We start from the raw sequence: 18,271 nt of genomic DNA on the forward strand, positions 1-18,271 counted from the left end.
GTGGGCCTAGGGGTGGAAACTCCCCTAACCCTACCTCTAATGCTGACCAGTCTGATGACAATGATCAGAATCTGGTGGACCCAGCTCTCTTGGATGAGGATGAGGAGGATGACAACAATGCCCCCTCCTTTATTCCTCCAGGCAGAGTTGAAAGGAGGTCTAGAAGGGATACATCTCTGTCAAGGGGATCTGTCCAGTCTAACTCCTCTATAGGGACCTCTGTCCCTTCTCACAGAGGGAGGGAAACCTCCCAGGAGAGGAGAGAGAGACTGCTGAAGTATGAGCAAGACAAGTTCAACCTCATAAAGCAACAGATGGCCTTAGATAGGGAAGTCCTAGCGTTCTACAGAGCTTGTAAAAAGGAGGGACTAGAGTCCCTTGGGGGCAGCAATTTCCCTAGAGATAGGGAGAGGTCGTATGACCATAGAAACCTAAGTAAGATTGTCCCTCCCAACCAGAGTGGGGATGACATCCACAAATGGATAATTGCCTTGGAGAGGGCCTGTAAAGTACAGAAGGGCCCTCAAGGTCAGTGGGCAGCAATCTTATGGCTCTCCTTTGCAGACAAATGCTGATAATTATCAGGTCTTGAAAAGTGCACTGATAGATGGGTTTGGCCTAACCACTGAACAACACAGGTTAAAGTTCAGAGACACCCAAAAGGTACAAAATCAAGACTGAGATGACTTTGTTGACTGTGCTGCGAAGGCTCTGGAAGGTTGGTTATTGGGCAGTAAAGTGTGTGACTTCATAGGATTGCAGTGTGGGTTAACCACGCCCTATGTACAACGCTAAGTTAGCATAACCTCGTCGGCTGTTAGAAAGCCAGCTTGCTGCTTCTGCTGCTTTTGCACGCGACACTGTTGTTACATGTTATTCATTCGAGAACTGCTGACTCGACTTTGCTTCACATGAGAACCGTCTGTTGTTTAACATCCTTAACAGCGAGTAGTGACCTTGGTCTGTACACCGTGTAAGGAACGAGTCTGGGTCAATAGACGGGGCAGGTTGTTGTGTTCAGGTTGATCGTACCACTTTTTAGCCATAACATACATACAGCTGCCAATACCTGAAAGACGAGCCCTTTAATATTACAGAGCAGCATGTTTTCTGTTACATTCGAAACGAAGAGCTGTTGCAGGAGAGAGCCTAGCTGATCCTGTGATGTGATTCCACTACGCTGATCTATAAGGTATGGGGTCCCCCATGCAAGCCTAAGAGACCTTCTATTAGTCTAATAATACCTTATTAGTTGCTAGAGAAAGGAGGGTGGTTGTGTTCCACGGTCATTATTATTATGATTGCTCCTTTTATTTTCTATGGTATTGTAACAATGCTGATGGTGCTGATCCTAACCATTTGTCTGCTTGTGTTAGCCAAAGTACTGCTTCTTAGGACGCGAGGTTTATAAAATAAACTCTTTAAACTTTTACCGTGTCTTTGTTATTCTGTTGTGGACTGATATATAGCTACCAACGGGTATTTTGGGTTCCCACCACTCCTGAGACTATCTAAGTCGCTTGTTCTGGGTTGTCTATACATTGGGACCGCCGAGCTAAATCTCGGATAACGAATGTGACACTAAGCTAGTCGGATAGGGGTTCTTAGTTCTGAGGGGAGTTTCTGGTACACCACAATTCTCTGAGGTCCTGGTTTCCTGCACATAGTTCTGTGCATAAGCAGAATCCCTGCAACATGGCACACCTAACGTTTGGTCTTTTGATCTGAAACGCCTTAGTAGTGCTTTTATTAGTCCACAACGCCCTCACTCTGGTTTCCGGATAGCGGGAGTGACGGCTTAACCTACCTAGGTTTCGACTAAAGGTTCTTTCAAGCTTGATAATTAAAAAGGTTTTCTTTTTCTGAACCCCAGTGCTACAGTATAGCTTTTCGTTGTTCATCTGAGTGTTCCGATGGCGGTCAATGTTGCCGCGCATAGTAGGGTTCCCCTGACCGCACATTTGAGGGTCTATGGGGTCCCGGATGATGGCTTTGCTGTTATTTTAGTGGTGGGCGCTGATGCGGCGTTCCCGTACGAGTTGTTTTACTCTTGGGTGACGTTTGACAAAGTGGATGCAAACGACAATTTGTTCCACGAATATACTCACACCGCGATGCCTGCAGCCTATGCCCCATATCGGACACTCGAGATTCCCCTTACTGCCTGGCAGCATACTATTTGGTTTAATGGCACCCTTCCCCATGCGGTAGCGCCGGCGAGAATGGGCCTGTTGTCAATTGCAGGGGCCACATGGCCGGTGCTGGCAGGTTATACACCCCATCCCCGCTACATGACTGTGTCGGTGGCGGAGTTACGAGTGCTACACACTGCCCTGATTACCGTCCATAGGGCGTTAGTGCAGTACGTGTCTCGCAATGTGCAGGTGGGGGCACCTGCGGTTGCGGGCCACACGACTGACCATCATGCGACGGTCATCAGTCCAGTTATGGTTAATTCGGTAGTCGGCAAGCGCCCCCAAAATAGGGATGAATTCCCTTACTGGCTTGCTGAAAAATTTGATCAATTTGAAACCGTGTTTCCCAATACTTCTCATGTGGATAAACACAGGATCCTCACTATAACATTACCTAAGGACCTAGTACCCGATATTGTCGACTGTGACAATTGGGGCAAGGTCTTTGCTGCGACCTATGCGAAGTGCTACGGCACTCCATCTATGTCTGTACTGCCCTCGGTCATCAAGAACGTCCAAGACGATCATGGTGCCGAGGCAGCAATTGAGTTGGGATTGAGGCTTGTCGATAGCTTCGATGTGGTTTGTTCCATGGTTATGGGCAACCTCGAAGGAGATGCCATGCAATTCCAGGTGTGCAATATGATGGCACTTGTGGATCCGGACGACAGGCCAAAGGAGTTCGCTAAAATTATAGCGAAAGCCTACAGAATGGTGGGTCGAAGCGCCTTGGGTGTGAGTGTGGGTGCTGATACTCGCGTAGCTCCCCCTGAAAGAATGTTTAAAATTACCCTTTTAATTGAAGGTGACATACAACGTTAAATTACAGAGGTATTTTGGGATCATCTGACCTCCACCTATGATATACTTTTGGCGGAGGCAGATTGGCTCCCGGCTTTCGTGTTGGGGGCTCCTAGAGGGGAGGTGGTAATCTTCCCTTCCTTTGGGCACACTGTGCCATTGGAACATTCTAACAGGTTAGCCGGGGAGTGGGCGCAGGTGCTCGCGCCTGCGTTGTACCGTACTCAGGTTGGCTGGGACAAATTTTCTCCCAATCATAAGATTCCATTGCGGTCGGAACCCCAGCCACAACCCCAATACCCCATGCGGCGCGAAGCTCGATCTCACGTCGCGTACATTCTTGAGCAATTGGAATATCAGGGAGTAATTGAAACATGTGTGTCACCCATGAATAATCCTTTATTCACTGTGACGAAGCCTGACGGATCGTACCGCCTAGTTTTGGATTACCGGCACTTAAATTCGCACTGCCGGACATGTGCGGTACAGAATACACACAGTTCGGCTCTCGTCGATAGTCTTGTGAGAAAACGTTTTAAAACTACTCTTGACATCTCCAATGGCTTTTATAGCCATAACCTGTCTCCTCATAGCTATGAGTGGACGGCGTTTACCTCGGGTGGCAAACAAAAATGGTTCAAAAGGCTCCCAATGGGCTATATAAACAGCCCTGGGTTCTTTGCTGCTCGTGTGGTCTCACTTTTGGAGATGATAGACCCGGGAGCATATTCGTATGTAGATGACATCTACCTAACGGACGACGAGTTGCTTCCACACCTTGCTCGTGTGGATAACATAATAACTATGTTTGCTGACTATGGTTACAAGTTCAACTTTGCCAAGTCCCACATTGCCGAGTTCACAGTGTTGTTCTTGGGGTACGAACTCAATAATGAGGGTCGAGACTTGGCTCCGCAATTCCTTGAGAAATGCGCACGCCTCAGTACGCCTTCGACACTGAAGAAATTACAATCTTTGCTGGGTTTTCTGAATTTCAGTCGTACCTACATTCCTGATTATGCCCAGCGTATCAAGTCGCTTTATGACTTGGTACAACCTACTTTTACCAAATCTTGCTGGCTGCCTGAGCATTTGGCTGCATTGCAATCATTGCAGTCTGATCTTCTAGCTTCGAAGTTTTTACAAACTCGTGATAACCACACTAACCTGGTCATTAGAATCGTACCGGGTGCAGTGGGTTTCACCTACTTGACGTTCAATGATGGCGACACAGTCCCCATTGCATACAAATCTCATCTGTACACTTCGGCTGAGCTGCGCTTCTCCGCTGTCGAGAAAGTACTGACAGCAGTTCAGATGGCGATCTTGAAAGAGCGAGCGCTATCACAGGGAAAGCACATGCTGGTGGTAACACCGTAACCTGCCCTTGAGGCGGTCACTAAAGCCAGTGTACCCAATTCAAAGGCTTTGCATCCAAGGTGGATACAATGGGCAACATCCTTGACTTCGCCTGACACATATATCTTTGACGCGGCACTACAGACACAGGAGTTCTTGGAGTATGAATTTGTTCATCCGGCTCCTCTGACTTTGCGCCCGCTCGAGGAGTGCCATTGTGTCATATACACTGATGGGTCTGCGCAACCCGCAACTGGATCAAAGCACGCCTATTCAGCGGCCTGCGCTATTGTAGTAGGTACTTTCGTGAACGGTGAGTTCCAGTCTGATGTCGTGCATACGCAGTAATTGGGTGATTGTACCGCGCAGTTGGCAGAGCTGAGAGCTCTGGTGCTTCCACTGGAGTTTGCTGATACTCGGGTCACCACTCTTGTAGTGAGTGACTCGTTTTATTGTGAGTCAGAATGACTTTTGTGATTCGAAAGGTAGCACAGTAAAGCACAAAACGCTTTGGGTTCGAGTGGCAGAACTTAAAGAAGGCCTGACCCTCGTGACTGTAATTCACACTCTTGGTCACCAGCGTGTTGGTGTCCATGCTGTCGGTAACAGTTTGGCTGACGAGGCAGCAAAAACCGCAGTGGCGACATATTTAGTAGCAGCAGTTACAAGATCCAAAACTAGGATTGATGATGACATCTTGGCAACTATTGCTGCGTCCGAGACAGGGACGGGCTTTCCGAAAGGATTCCCTTCCCGCTACCATTATCGTTTAAGTCCTGATAAGGTCCCGTTAGTGAGGATTAACGACGTTGGTGACAGATTGATTCCCAACGCGGACTGCAGACCATCTCTGATTACAGCTGCCCACGAAGGTGTTGCGTCTGCGCACGCCGGCGTTTCGGCGACTGTATCTCTTTTACAGCAACGTTACTGGTGGTACGGTTTGTACAAACAAGCGCGAGCTTATGTCCTTTTATGTGACATTTGCCAGCAGATTAAACCTTCTGCTGTCGTGCGTCAACCACAAACGCAGCTGTTTATATCTAATCAACCACTTGCGTGTGTTTATTTAGATCACTGCGGTCCTTTTTCCTCTGATACTGCGTACAAGTACATCTTGGTTGCAGTGGATTCGTGCACACGTTTTCTGTGGGTGTGGCCGCAAAGGAGTACTGATGCCCGGACGGTCATCAAGGATTTGCGTGTCTTTATTGGGAGTTTTGCATGTGGTACCCTTCATTCTGATCAGGGCCCTGCGTTTGCCTCTAGGGCTTACAAGGAAGCCATGAGAAGTTTGGGGGTCCAAGTCAAATTTTCGTCTCCATACCGGCCTGAGGGCAATAGTGTTGTGGAGCGAATGAACCGTGACCTAAAACAATCTCTGACAGCAAGGGTATTAGGTACAGGCCAAGCTGGCTGACCCACTTGTATGACGTACAACGTGCACTTAATAATCTCCCTAGAAGGTCTCTGGGTGGGCGGACCCCATACATGATGCTCTTTGGAGTGCGAATGTTTGTTCCGGACCTTGAGGGTCTAGACATGGCAGCAGCTGCCGCGCTTTTTGACCTAGATGATCACTGTGCTGTATTGCAGAATCTACAAGAAGCAAGAGACAGTCTGGCGAAGGAACACGTACCCTCTACATGCGAAGCTGAGCTCCAGATTCCGGTAGTCGGCTGGCTACCTCGAGTTGGTGATCTGGTCCGTGAGAAGGTGGAGAACAAGAAAGAGTTTGGCCCCACTTATCGTGCACCAGTCCTGGTGCTTGGAGTCCAGGGTACACGTACAGTCATTTTACCACGACTTCCTGGTCGCAAGGAAAACAGGTACATCTCGATTGACAATGTCAAGCTACACCGAGTGGCCGATACTTCATAGTATGACACCTTCAGTTTCTTGCCCTTCCATTCTGCGAAATTCTGTTGTGCTGCCGCCCTCGACCATCATGCCTGAGGTTGCCGTTGAGATGCATGCAGTTGCTTCCCCTCTTATACCGCCTGTTGATGGCGGTTTGTCTGATGATCCTGAGTATGCTTATCCTGCAACTGTCCCGTTGCCTCTTTTACATTCAACAGCGTTTAACCAGTCCCGTTCTTCCTTTGACACTGAATCAATGACTTCCACTGCCCCTTCCAAAATTGCTAAATTTTTTGCCTGGTTCAAGAGACATTTTTTAGTGGCACCATGGACTTACATCTGGCTGGTGCTAATCTGTATTTTTTTGTTCATGACAATTGGCTTTGAGGTAGTGTTTTTTAAAATTATAAATGGACACTACCTGAATGAGCGATCTTCGATTGAATCCATTGCTGGAACTTTGGCCCCCCATTCCTCATCACACATTATGAAAAGGGACCAGACTTTTGTGAACATTACTGCCTGGCCTGTGCGTGATGGGATCGCTTGGGATGCTGTTAAATTTCAAATTCATGGACCTACAGAAGTGATTAATGTGCCTAATGTATTTTGTGTTTCTATGGGTGATGTCGTTAAACAGAATATTAGATCTGATGATTGGGATGTACACACAATAGAAGCACTATTTTCTGATCTAAAATATTATGCTGCATTTGATGCTGAGGATTTATATTTAAATTCTGCTAATTATGGTGAACAATTTTGTTATCAACATTATGGCACACACTTCCTACACAGAGCAAATACCTTTTGAAATTTTGTTAATTACACACAATGGGAACATTGTCCGGCCCCTCATCAGGGCAGTTCTACAACGTTAGTGAACAAGTTCACATACTTTTCGGATTTTAGTGTGTCAAAACCGGCCTCCTTTTATTTTAAAATGGCACCTGAAACCGCCTCAAAGGTAAGGTTGACACATACCAAATTGTTATATTCCAAGTCCTTTATGGACGAATTGGCTATCGGGGGCTATGAGCTATGGAAAGCTACTATCGATCTTAAATCGGTTTGGGGTACTAAACCGTGGCAGGTTCGGGGGACAGAAGATTTGCATCGTGCCTGTCTTATCCCTAACCATATGTTATTTTTAAATTCATCTATTTTTCAGACGACTTGCTTTGGCTTGTCTACGTCTAAAAGAATTAATTCCCCCGCAATACCGGATCTGGGTGCTTATCCCGGCTGGGGTAATTACACAGATTTTTCCCTTATCAAGTTGCAGTCCCTTGTTTCCAACACCACCTTTAATGTTTCGGCGTTTAATCCTGAGGGTTGGTTGGTTTGGCAAACTGGTTCAGATTCTTGTCAATGTCGATTTTTAGCACTGACACCTGGGTACACTCAAGTCAGGGTAGATCCTCGTTTTGAATCATCACACACTGTAACTACCTACTCTGTGGGTAAGTTATGCCAGTCATGGCTGCAACATTCTACATTAGCGTCTGTTAGGCATCATTTGTCACGTTTAGACGACAAAATTGATTTGAATGATTTTATTAAAGGTCCTGCAGTAGGCAGGTCCAAAAGATGGGTATATGCTTTTTACAACGAAGTTTGGAAATTGTCGCAAATTGAGGCTGCATCCAGATTACGTGCTATTGACCAGGCCAATATGGAAAAAGTGTTGGCTGTGATTGATAATAGTATAAATACCTTGTCTTCTAGAATTTACACTTTAGATAATATTGTTTCATCTGTCGTAGATATTGTGCAGGATGATTTGTCTGTGTTGTATTATGGTCAGAATCAGTTGCGTTCTGTTATGCAATTTGCTTGGACTTTGCAAACATTAAAGGCAGGGAAAGTCCCATGGGATTACATGAATGTTTCCTCTTTGTTCCTCCCTTTTAATTTGACTGCAAAGCAACAGTTTATGTCTATGAAGGATGCCACTTATTCGTTGCTGCACATTGAGAAATTAGAACCTTTGCCTTTCTCTATTGCCGAGTTGAATTCGGCCACGTGGCTTATTCACGGCGTAATCACTTTACCTTTTTCACTTTTTAAGTTTAGTTCCTGCATGAAACATTATGCTCTTGGCAGGTATGAACAACTTGGTAGTGCGTTCCTGCACGAAGTTTGGTCGCTCCCATTTACATATAGATGCATGCGGGAGGGCACAGAGGTTTATCTTAAGGGTGAGGAATGCACTTCTGCTCCTGATCATTCTGTAGTGTGTAGACACATACAATTACATGGTGCTTGCAATATACACGCTCCTAATTTAGCTTGCGTTTTGAAAGGTGTACCTGTACCAGTTATAACCCCTTCATTTACACTGCTTGCTAACGGTAGTTATTTGCTTTTAAATAATGAGAATTGCTGTGGGATGCTAAAGGGCATTCCGTACATAGTCACTGTTTCCCAGCGTGTAGTTTGCTGTAATAATGTCCTTTTCCCGCCCCCGCATGGCCGGCTCGATGTTTCTATCTGGCCTTCGATTCCAACCTTGAGCGCAGAGTTCAACCAGATGAGCAGAATAAGGGCTCTTTTGTCTCAAAGGGAGGTCGCTTTAACTTCATCCCGTGAAACCTTTCTTCTTCACGTGGCAAACACCCGCACGGAGGTGCAGTCGCTTTTGAATACTGACCTCCCCTTCCATTTTGGAACGTTGAAACAGACTATCTTCAATGCCTCGTCTACGACCGGCATAGTCCATTTTTTTAAACTAGTGGGCTCCGGACTCTTGACCTCCTTTCAGACTATTTTTGGTGTGATTCCCGCATTTTTCCACTCTATTTTTTCCAGCGTCTTCGGAGGTCTTCCTTTGCTTCTTGCCCTTATTGCTGGAATACTTTTGCTGGTTTGCGTCCTACGCAATGGCTGCGCAGCTTGCGTACAGAGACAACATGCCCCGGCTGTTTCATCTGCGCAACCGGATGCTTGAATACTATGGCACGTTGCCTCTGGCGACTTTAAGTGTCGCGTATGGATTGTCCATCCGGTTTCCATTCTTTACTTGTGTACAACCCGTCTTTCACTGCCTGGATTGTCCTTTCCAATGGGCTCTGGATTTGTGCCTTTCAACCTCGGTGTCACCTGTACCGGATTTTGGTCAACTAATGGGCTCCTTAACGGCTCATGAGTGTGAATGTTCTGGTGTTGGGTTTATGGCCTTGGGTGCGGCACATGGAGTCCTTGGCAATTGGGCCATCGAAGAGGCTGCGATTGACTTTCTGGAACGAAGGTATATCGAGGAACCTTCCTGTTGTCCCCGTGTGGTGCTGGAGGCTCCACTTGTGAGTGAACACATGTGTTCCTTTCCCCTGTTGAACTGGATGGCAGATACTTTCGCGGAACGCTCCAATGATTTCCTCTTGGAGGCTGTTGCAACTTATTGTGCCTATACTTTTATGGATTGACTTTTTATCTTGATCGACCCCTGGTGTATCAATCGGTGTCGTTTTTTCCCATTTTTCATGGTTTCTTTCCACCTTTCTATTTTTCTATTTTTTTCTTTTCGAACTTACACTTACCTTATATGGACTTATAGTTCATGCCCTTGGTTCCGTTCTTTCTAACTTGAACTCTGCGTTCTTGATAAGTCCGCCCCTAGTGGTTAGTAGTCCGATCAAAGGGGGATGTAGTGTGGGTTAACCACGCCCTATGTACAACGCTAAGTTAGCATAACCTCGTCGGCTGTTAGAAAGCCAGCTTGCTGCTTCTGCTGCTTTTGCACGCGACACTGTTGTTACATGTTATTCATTCGAGAACTGCTGACTCGACTTTGCTTCACATGAGAACCGTCTGTTGTTTAACATCCTTAACAGCGAGTAGTGACCTTGGTCTGTACACCGTGTAAGGAACGAGTCTTGGTCAATAGACGGGGCAGGTTGTTGTGTTCAGGTTGATCGTACCACTTTTTAGCCATAACATACATACAGCTGCCAATACCTGAAAGACGAGCCCTTTAATATTACAGAGCAGCATGTTTTCTGTTACATTCGAAACGAAGAGCTGTTGCAGGAGAGAGCCTAGCTGATCCTGTGATGTGATTCCACTACGCTGATCTATAAGGTATGGGGTCCCCCATGCAAGCCTAAGAGACCTTCTATTAGTCTAATAATACCTTATTAGTTGCTAGAGAAAGGAGGGTGGTTGTGTTCCACGGTTATTATTATTATTGCTCCTTTTATTTTCTATGGTATTGTAACAATGCTGATGGTGCTGATCCTAACCATTTGTCTGCTTGTGTTAGCCAAAGTACTGCATCTTAGGACGCGAGGTTTATAAAATAAACTCTTTAAACTTTTACTGTGTCTTTGTTATTCTGTTGTGGACTGATATATAGCTACCAACGGGTATTTTGGGTTCCCACCACTCCTGAGAATATCTAAGTCGCTTGTTCTGGGTTGTCTATACATTGGGACCGCCGAGCTAAATCTCGGATAACGAATGTGACACTAAGCTAGTCGGATAGGGGTTCTTAGTTCTGAGGGGAGTTTCTGGTACACCACAATTCTCTGAGGTCCTGGTTTCCTGCGCATAGTTCTGTGCATAAGCAGAATCCCTGCAACAGGATTGTACAATCTGATAATGAGGGATCAGATTCTTAATAACTGTCAAAATGGTAGATTCTGATCTGACCTCTCCCCAAGAATTGGGAAAGAAGGCAGACAAATGGGTCAGAACCAGGGTGAGGCAGAAGGTACAGAACCAGGGAAGTGACCCAAAGAAGCAGGATTCTAAGAACTCTGACATGGGTGGGGACAAGGGTAAAGACCAGAAGTCTTCTCAAGGGCCCCAAAAATCTTCTTCTAATGGGGAGTCACAGTCAAGTAAGGGAAAAGGCCAAAAGAAACCTTGGTACAAAATTTGTAAATGGAAAACTCACTGGACCAGTCACTGCACCAAGTCCAAGGAATCTACTCCAGCCACCATTGCCCCTAAGGCAACTGTTCCCCCTAGTACAGCTACAATAGGTGGTGGCAATGTTCAGAATAAGGGTGTAGTAGGGTTGACCCTGGGTTTTGAGATGGACTCTGGCCTAGTCAGAGTTCCATCTCAGGCTGTGCTTGTCTGTGATGGGGGCATGGATATGCCCCCCTGTGTGAGTCCCAGTAATCTGGGCAAATACAAACAACAGCCTTTGATAAATGTAGTTGAAGCTTGGGCATTCAGGGACACAGGAGAAAGTGTCACAATGGTGACAAAAGATCTGGTGGATCCTGGGCAGAAGATACTTGGTGAAATGTACCAAGTGACCAATGCTAGCAATGTCAGAACAGACCATTCTCTGGCAGTTGTTAACTTCTCCTGGGGAGGGGTAACTGGCCTTCAGAAGGTTGTGGTAAGTGCAGACCTACCAGTACAGTGCTTGCTTGCCAATGATCTAGAAACTTCAGCATTGGCTGAAATGGAGCTCAGGACATACGCAGAAATGTTAGGCATCCCTGCTCATGTCTTTGCTGTGACTAGGTCACAGGCCAAAATGTCTAAAGCTGGACAGGCCCTGGATTCTGGAATAATGGACCAGGTGCCTCACAAGAGGTGGAGCAGTAGGGTTAAGGCAGAGCCTTCCCACCTGACTCAGAATGCTGATCAGTCTCCTCAGGGAGATGATCTTGAGCCTGAAGAAGGAACTGTCCCAGAGGAGCTTGAACTTGACCAAGTTGAGTTCTTGGGGACAGGGGGCCCTTCCATGTCTGATCTGAGCCAGGAGCAGAAAACCTGCCTTTAGGAGAGTAGGATCTGCACTTATGTTGCCCCCACTTTTTTTCTGATGTTAACAATGGTTTCTCACAGACTTGGATTGGCATCCAGGAATGATTTTGGCGACACTAGATGTGGTATCTCTTTATACCAAAATTCAACCAGTATTGGGGCTCCAGGTGATTACACGACTACTGAATAATCGTCCAGCTACCCAATGGTTGCATAATGAGATGATAATAACTATGATGCAACTCATTTTGGACAATAATTTCTTTTTGTTTGACAACAAGTGGTATAAACAGATTACTGGAGTCGCGATGGGTTCCAAATTTTCGCCCTCTTTTGCATGTTTGTTTATGGGAGGCCTGGAAAGTGAGTGGATATGGGGTGACAAAGGAGCATCTTGGGTGGACCATATTATCTTTTGGGGCAGGTATATTGACGACTGCCTGCTCTGTTGGTCGGGCTCACAGATGGAACTGGATCAATTCAGCCATTTTTTAAACACTAATGATTTTGGCATGAAATTTACTATGGAATCTAGCCCCATAAGTATTAATTTTTTGGACATAGAACTATACGTTAAGGATGGTCATCTACACAGTCGTCTTTTTCGTAAAGATACCTCATGTAATTCTGTCTTACATGCAGATAGTCATCATCCAGCCCATCAAATCAGTTCTATCCCTTATGGTGAGTACATTAGGGCGAGACGTATCTGTAGTGAGGATACTGAATTCCGTGATTGTATTAAGGACATGAGGACTAGATTCCATAGAAGGGGCTATGCAGCGACCCATCTCAATAGAGCAGAAAGAAGGGTGAGCAGTATAAATCGTGCAGACACACTACTAACCAGAGATAAGCACAGAGTGGACAATCAGAAGATTCGAATGATCACGGAATATTCTGATCTGAATCAAATTTTACGTAAAAGTCTCAAAAAACATTGGGGTTTACTTCTGTCAGACAATGCTTTGTCAGATTGCATTACCAACTCGCCATTAATTACTTTCAGAAGGGGAAGAACTCTCCGTGCCAGACTGAGCCCCACAGTACCCAAGAGTAATCCCAAAGAGACATGGCTTGCCACACACTGCACGGGCTTCCACAAATGTGGATCTTGTGGGATGTGTAGGTGGGCACAACATAAGGTCAAAACTTTCAAGGGTTTCAATGATAGAACGTATATAATCAAAACCAACATCAACTGTTTAACCAAGTTTGTGATTTATATTATTGAATGCAAATGTGGTAAACAATATGTGGGTAGTACTATTCGAACTCTTAAGGAGAGAATTAGTGAACATGTCAGGGCAATCCATCAACAGGATGTGAGGTATCCTGTAGCCACACATGCTTGGGCCTGCCCTGCACAGGGCCCACACAAAGAAATAAGTTTTTTTGGCATTGAAAGAATAGACCTCAATAGTCGTGGAGGCAATAGGGAGCTGCGACTGAGAAGAACAGAGGCATTCTGGATCATGCGTTTACATACGGTGGAGCATGGTCTCAATTGTGATTCAGAGATGCAATATTTTTTGGGCAATTAAGTGCTCGATGTATAGTGTGGTCCTTGATCTGTTTGATCCAATGAGAGACTATTACATGTATGTTAAGTGATAACAAATTGTGATGACATGACTGTAGTTGCCCTTATATGGGCAATGTGAATTTATTGGTTTAATAACCCACCGAATAATTGCCATTAACCAACATGTAGTCCACTTGTATGTGGTCTGGTCTACCAAATTACTGTTCTGGACATAAATAATGGACGCGACGATTTTCATATTTTGATGAACCATAAATGTGCATAATGTGGGATCCATACAGTCACATTCAGAGTTTGTGGAGGTGTGTGATGTAATTCCCGATATGCTTATCGGCTGTTTTCGACATTGAGATCTAAGATGAAGTCGAGTGTCATACCTCTGCTAATGGTTTAGAAGGTCACACCCTTATATACTGCCTAATGATGTGTTTTTTTATATTTTTTTATATTCTTTCTGTTTCCCTCGACACTGGCAATACGTGCCATTTCTACTTCTATCTATTTTCCCTTCATTGTGGGGAGTGCCCACTTCTACGGACACCGTATGAGATGGTTTTGGTCTAGCGCTGAATTTTGGGGCAGACATTATTGATGTTTGCCATCCAGGGGGAACATACTGTGTTTTTCTTCTGTGAAAAAATTTTTTCTGTGGTTTTGTGTTGAGTATCTTTGATTTCCTTGGCCTGCAGATCGTGATAAGATGATCACGAATTACACAGTAATTTAATCTCCAGTATGATCGACAGTGTCTGGAGATATACAAATTTTAGGATTTTACATTGTTTTAAGATGGTTTTTTCTGTTATATAACTTTTGAAATAATGCGTGCAATTTGACTGTTGCATTGACACTCGGGACAAATATGACGTCCATAAGCGAGGGCCATGATGACGTGTGTTTCAGCGTAACATCTGCTGATCCGTGTATGTCTGTTCCCATTTTTTTTGGATCAGGCTGATAGCGGGTTATTTTCTATGTACATATATGTACGGGTTCTCCGAATATAAATGAGAACGTGACCTCTCCGCCTATTGGTATCCCAATTTAAATTAGAGGTGACTCAGTGTTCCTCTCCCCCGGGGATGGCGGGACGTCTGGCAATTGCAGGTGATGCAGTCTAGTGGTTGCCTTCGACGTAGTCCATCGACAGTGTTTATACTTCCGGTTCAATTCGGCCGGAGCCCCACTACCAGTCGGAGTGAGAAGCTACAGGACACGTACCCGTGTTTGGAGAGACTTAAGGTATTTGGGCCGCCTTTGAACAGCTGTGAGATTACAGAGCTCTTTTGGTCGTATGACGACTATTGTAGTGCAATAATAGTCGATTTAAGAATAATTATAAGTGGGTGTGTTTTTTATCTTGGGTATTTATCCAGGTTGAGATAGACATACACACGTGTCCTCCAGTGATATTAAGAACGGCGCAATTGCTGAGAATGTAAGTTTGAATTTGAGATGATTCAATATGGTGGAGGGACACACTTGGTGTTTTTTAGATGGATAGGTCGACTGACATCGGCATATATATTGTTTTATTGGTTTTAGAGAATCGGACACTGTCGAAGGTTTTATAACTACATAGTCCATATGGATACAACTCGCGGGGATTATTATCCTGTCTCTGGAGGTAAGCCATGTCTATGGGTGGTATAAGCACATAATGAGGTTCATTTGGGACCATTGAATCATTATTAAAAATAATTTAAAGAATAGAATTGGTTTCAGGATGAGTTTTGAGTAATTTTATTTAATATTCACTTCAGGTGCGAGTTTTTGCTATATTGATTTGTTTACTTGCAGGACTGTTGATCATAGCTTGATATGAAGTCTTTGATTGAAATAAGACTGATTGAACGATTATCCGTGTTTTGTGGGGACACATGAGCATTACAGATTGCGTGAATTTTGGGATCACTTCCGGTCTTTTAGGTAAGATGGAAGTTCATGTGTCTCACTGCATTTTGTACAGTGCGCGGTTTGGTCTTTTTCTGTATTGGTGTTTCAGTGGCAACATCAATGTGCGCTTATCAGGCACTCACTGGGTGTGGTGGTCTGTCAACGCATGGTCTTGGGATTGACAGTGGTTCTTTCTTTTGTGCTACACATGATCTACTGATAGGGCACTCAACCCAGTTGAGATGGTTTTCGTGATTTTTGTCACACTAGGGGGATCTATGGTATTCTATCCCTCTTGTCTTCTGCTCTGCTTCCTTCGCACTTTAAATGCGCGGATGTCATGTCTAAGAATTGTAAAAAGATTTCTTTTTGTATTATGTCAATTATGTGTTTGTATTGTTTCCAGCCCTGAAGAGTCAGAGTGTGACCTTCTCTCTGACGAAACACGTGTCGGCTGGCTTTTTGTGTTCACGTCTGATGACCTATTAAAGGATATACAAAACTGTGAAGCTTCAACATTTTCATGTCATACCAATGACACACAGACTCTGTGGAACCGATACTGTTGTTTCATGTTGTAAGTGTGGGTTTTCCCATACGGATTGAGGGGTTGAGGGCTTCCCCCTCCCTGTCAGCACCATACCTCACTGTCTTTTGTAGTAATATTGCGTAGATTAATGTGTGCGCCATTTTCTTCCTGGACATAAAACCCTTGCATTGTAGTATATAGTCTGGCTGGGTCCCTGCTAATCAGGGCCCCAGTCTCTCTGTTCTCTCTAAACAACTTGGAGTGCATATTAGATGCACTAGTGATTGGATACAGTGGTACCTTATGAGCCCCTAGTATATGGTATCTTAGGTACCTAGGGCATAGGTACGTCACAGGCCTACCAGGGGCTGAAGCATGTATTATGCCACCCCTGGGAAGCAGACTAAATCTGACACCACAGGCCTGCTACTGCAGCCTGGGTGAGGTAGTGTTAGCACTCCTCACTGAGGTATAGGTTTCCTATATCTCACCATACACACACATATAACCCTATCAGTCACCCCTAAGGCAGGCCCTATCAATCCTGAGGGCAGGGTGCTTGCTTTACATGTGAGGGGGGCCCCTCTGCAGCTCTCAGAGTCTATTCTCTGTGGCTGTTTGTGGATGTGGTTAAACCATATACTATTAAGTGCATTATAAATGCTAACTTTGGAATGTCTGCAACAAAACATGTCGTGCTTGGTGTCAAACAACTTGGAATCATACCCCACATCAGTCCATGATGTGGGAGCATGATCCCACCCTTCTAGAGGGGACGACATGTACCCACTGTGGAAATACGGTAGAATCCTATAGAGCCCTTGCATCACAAAATGGATGCAACCAGCACAGACACTGGACTGTCCTCCTGCTGCTGACTGAAACTCGCAGTGGAGGAGGCCAAACAATAGGCATCCTGTCACAGGGAGGTGTCACCACCTCCCAGACAGGATTTAGTGTATTGGAGCTGGGTGGGTGCACTCCTAGAGTGCGTTGAAGTCCTGCACTGGGGGAGCAGTAGGCTCCTCTGTGCATATGCCAGCTCAAACCGGTTCAGGGGCTACCTGTCCATGCTCTGGCGAGAAACTGGACAAAGAGAAGTGGGTGTAACTACCCCCTACCCTGACCCTCCCAGAGGAGTGGTCATAGAGCTAGTCCCTCCCCTACCTTTAGTATAAGATAGGGAAACCTTGCCATTACAAACTAGATATCCCTGGACGACGCTCTACAAGACGAATCCTGGCCCTTCGACATTCCATTACCTTTGGAAGACTGAAGAATCTCCCTTGGAGTCAAGGAGTGACTCCCCTGCTTGGCAGGCACCAAAAACTTTATTCTACGGTCGCAAACTTTCCCTCTCACACCAGAGTCCAAAGTCCCTGGAGCCGTGGAAGTAGATTTCCTGATTTCTCGAAGGCCATTGTGATTCCCCAGAAAAGCTGAGGCAAGTGGACCCCACGAGTGACGAGGAACAGCAATACCTGGGTACCGTGCACTATTGTCAAGTGCATCCCCTTCACGACATTCTATGAACTTGTGCATTGGACCATTTGTGGCTCAAGCCTCCAGCAGGTTTTTCAGTGAAAATCCGAGGCCTACCCCATCCTGAGTGACCGTGGGCTCCTATGAAGCATTTCCTCAAGAGGCATCTTTGCGATCCCTTGCCCGTTGGCTTGTGGGTCCCCTGAAGACTTTCTTATCAAACCAAAGGGCTCCCCTAGTTTCTCCAGGTCTGCCCTCACTCACCCTTGCTGGGTGAGTCCATCAGACCTTGCTGGTCTGCACCGCTCACTTTTTCCACATCCCATGAGACTTGCTGTTGCCAAGGCTTGTTGGCTCCAATCCGGTTACTGACACCTCAGTAAGCTGAGGACATCATGGGACAGTCAGAATCCAGCGCCCGGTCATCGTCAATGCCTCCTGGAGCTCGTGACTGAAGAGTCAAAACATCATCGATTACCTGAAATCACCCGACTTCCGTGGTCATCCATCTTCCTGGCCCCGGGTCACTGGCAAGTGACTGTGAACACTGTCCCTTCTGCTTTCAGGTCATCTTCATGCTGAATCCAGCCTTGGATTCCATCGGACACTTCTCCAGTCTTCGCAAGCAGCAAATCTTCATTGGTCTCCATTGAAAACGACGACGCGACCCGACACCAAAAGACAGCTATGCACCCGGCTTCCCTGGGTGAGATAACTCGTGCACTCCGGTGCCCTAGTGTGTGTTGGCCCTCGAATTACTTACCTTGTAAGTGGCTTGCTTGTAGACTTCCTCGAAGTACCCTAAAACTTTAAAAATCAAACCGCAACTTGTTCCATTGTAATCAATAGGGAACCCGCGGCTGTGTTCACACACTG

This window comes from Triturus cristatus, chromosome 2_2 (assembly GCF_964204655.1).
Source record: "Triturus cristatus chromosome 2_2, aTriCri1.1, whole genome shotgun sequence".
In the NCBI taxonomy this organism is placed as follows: Eukaryota; Metazoa; Chordata; class Amphibia; order Caudata; family Salamandridae; genus Triturus; species Triturus cristatus.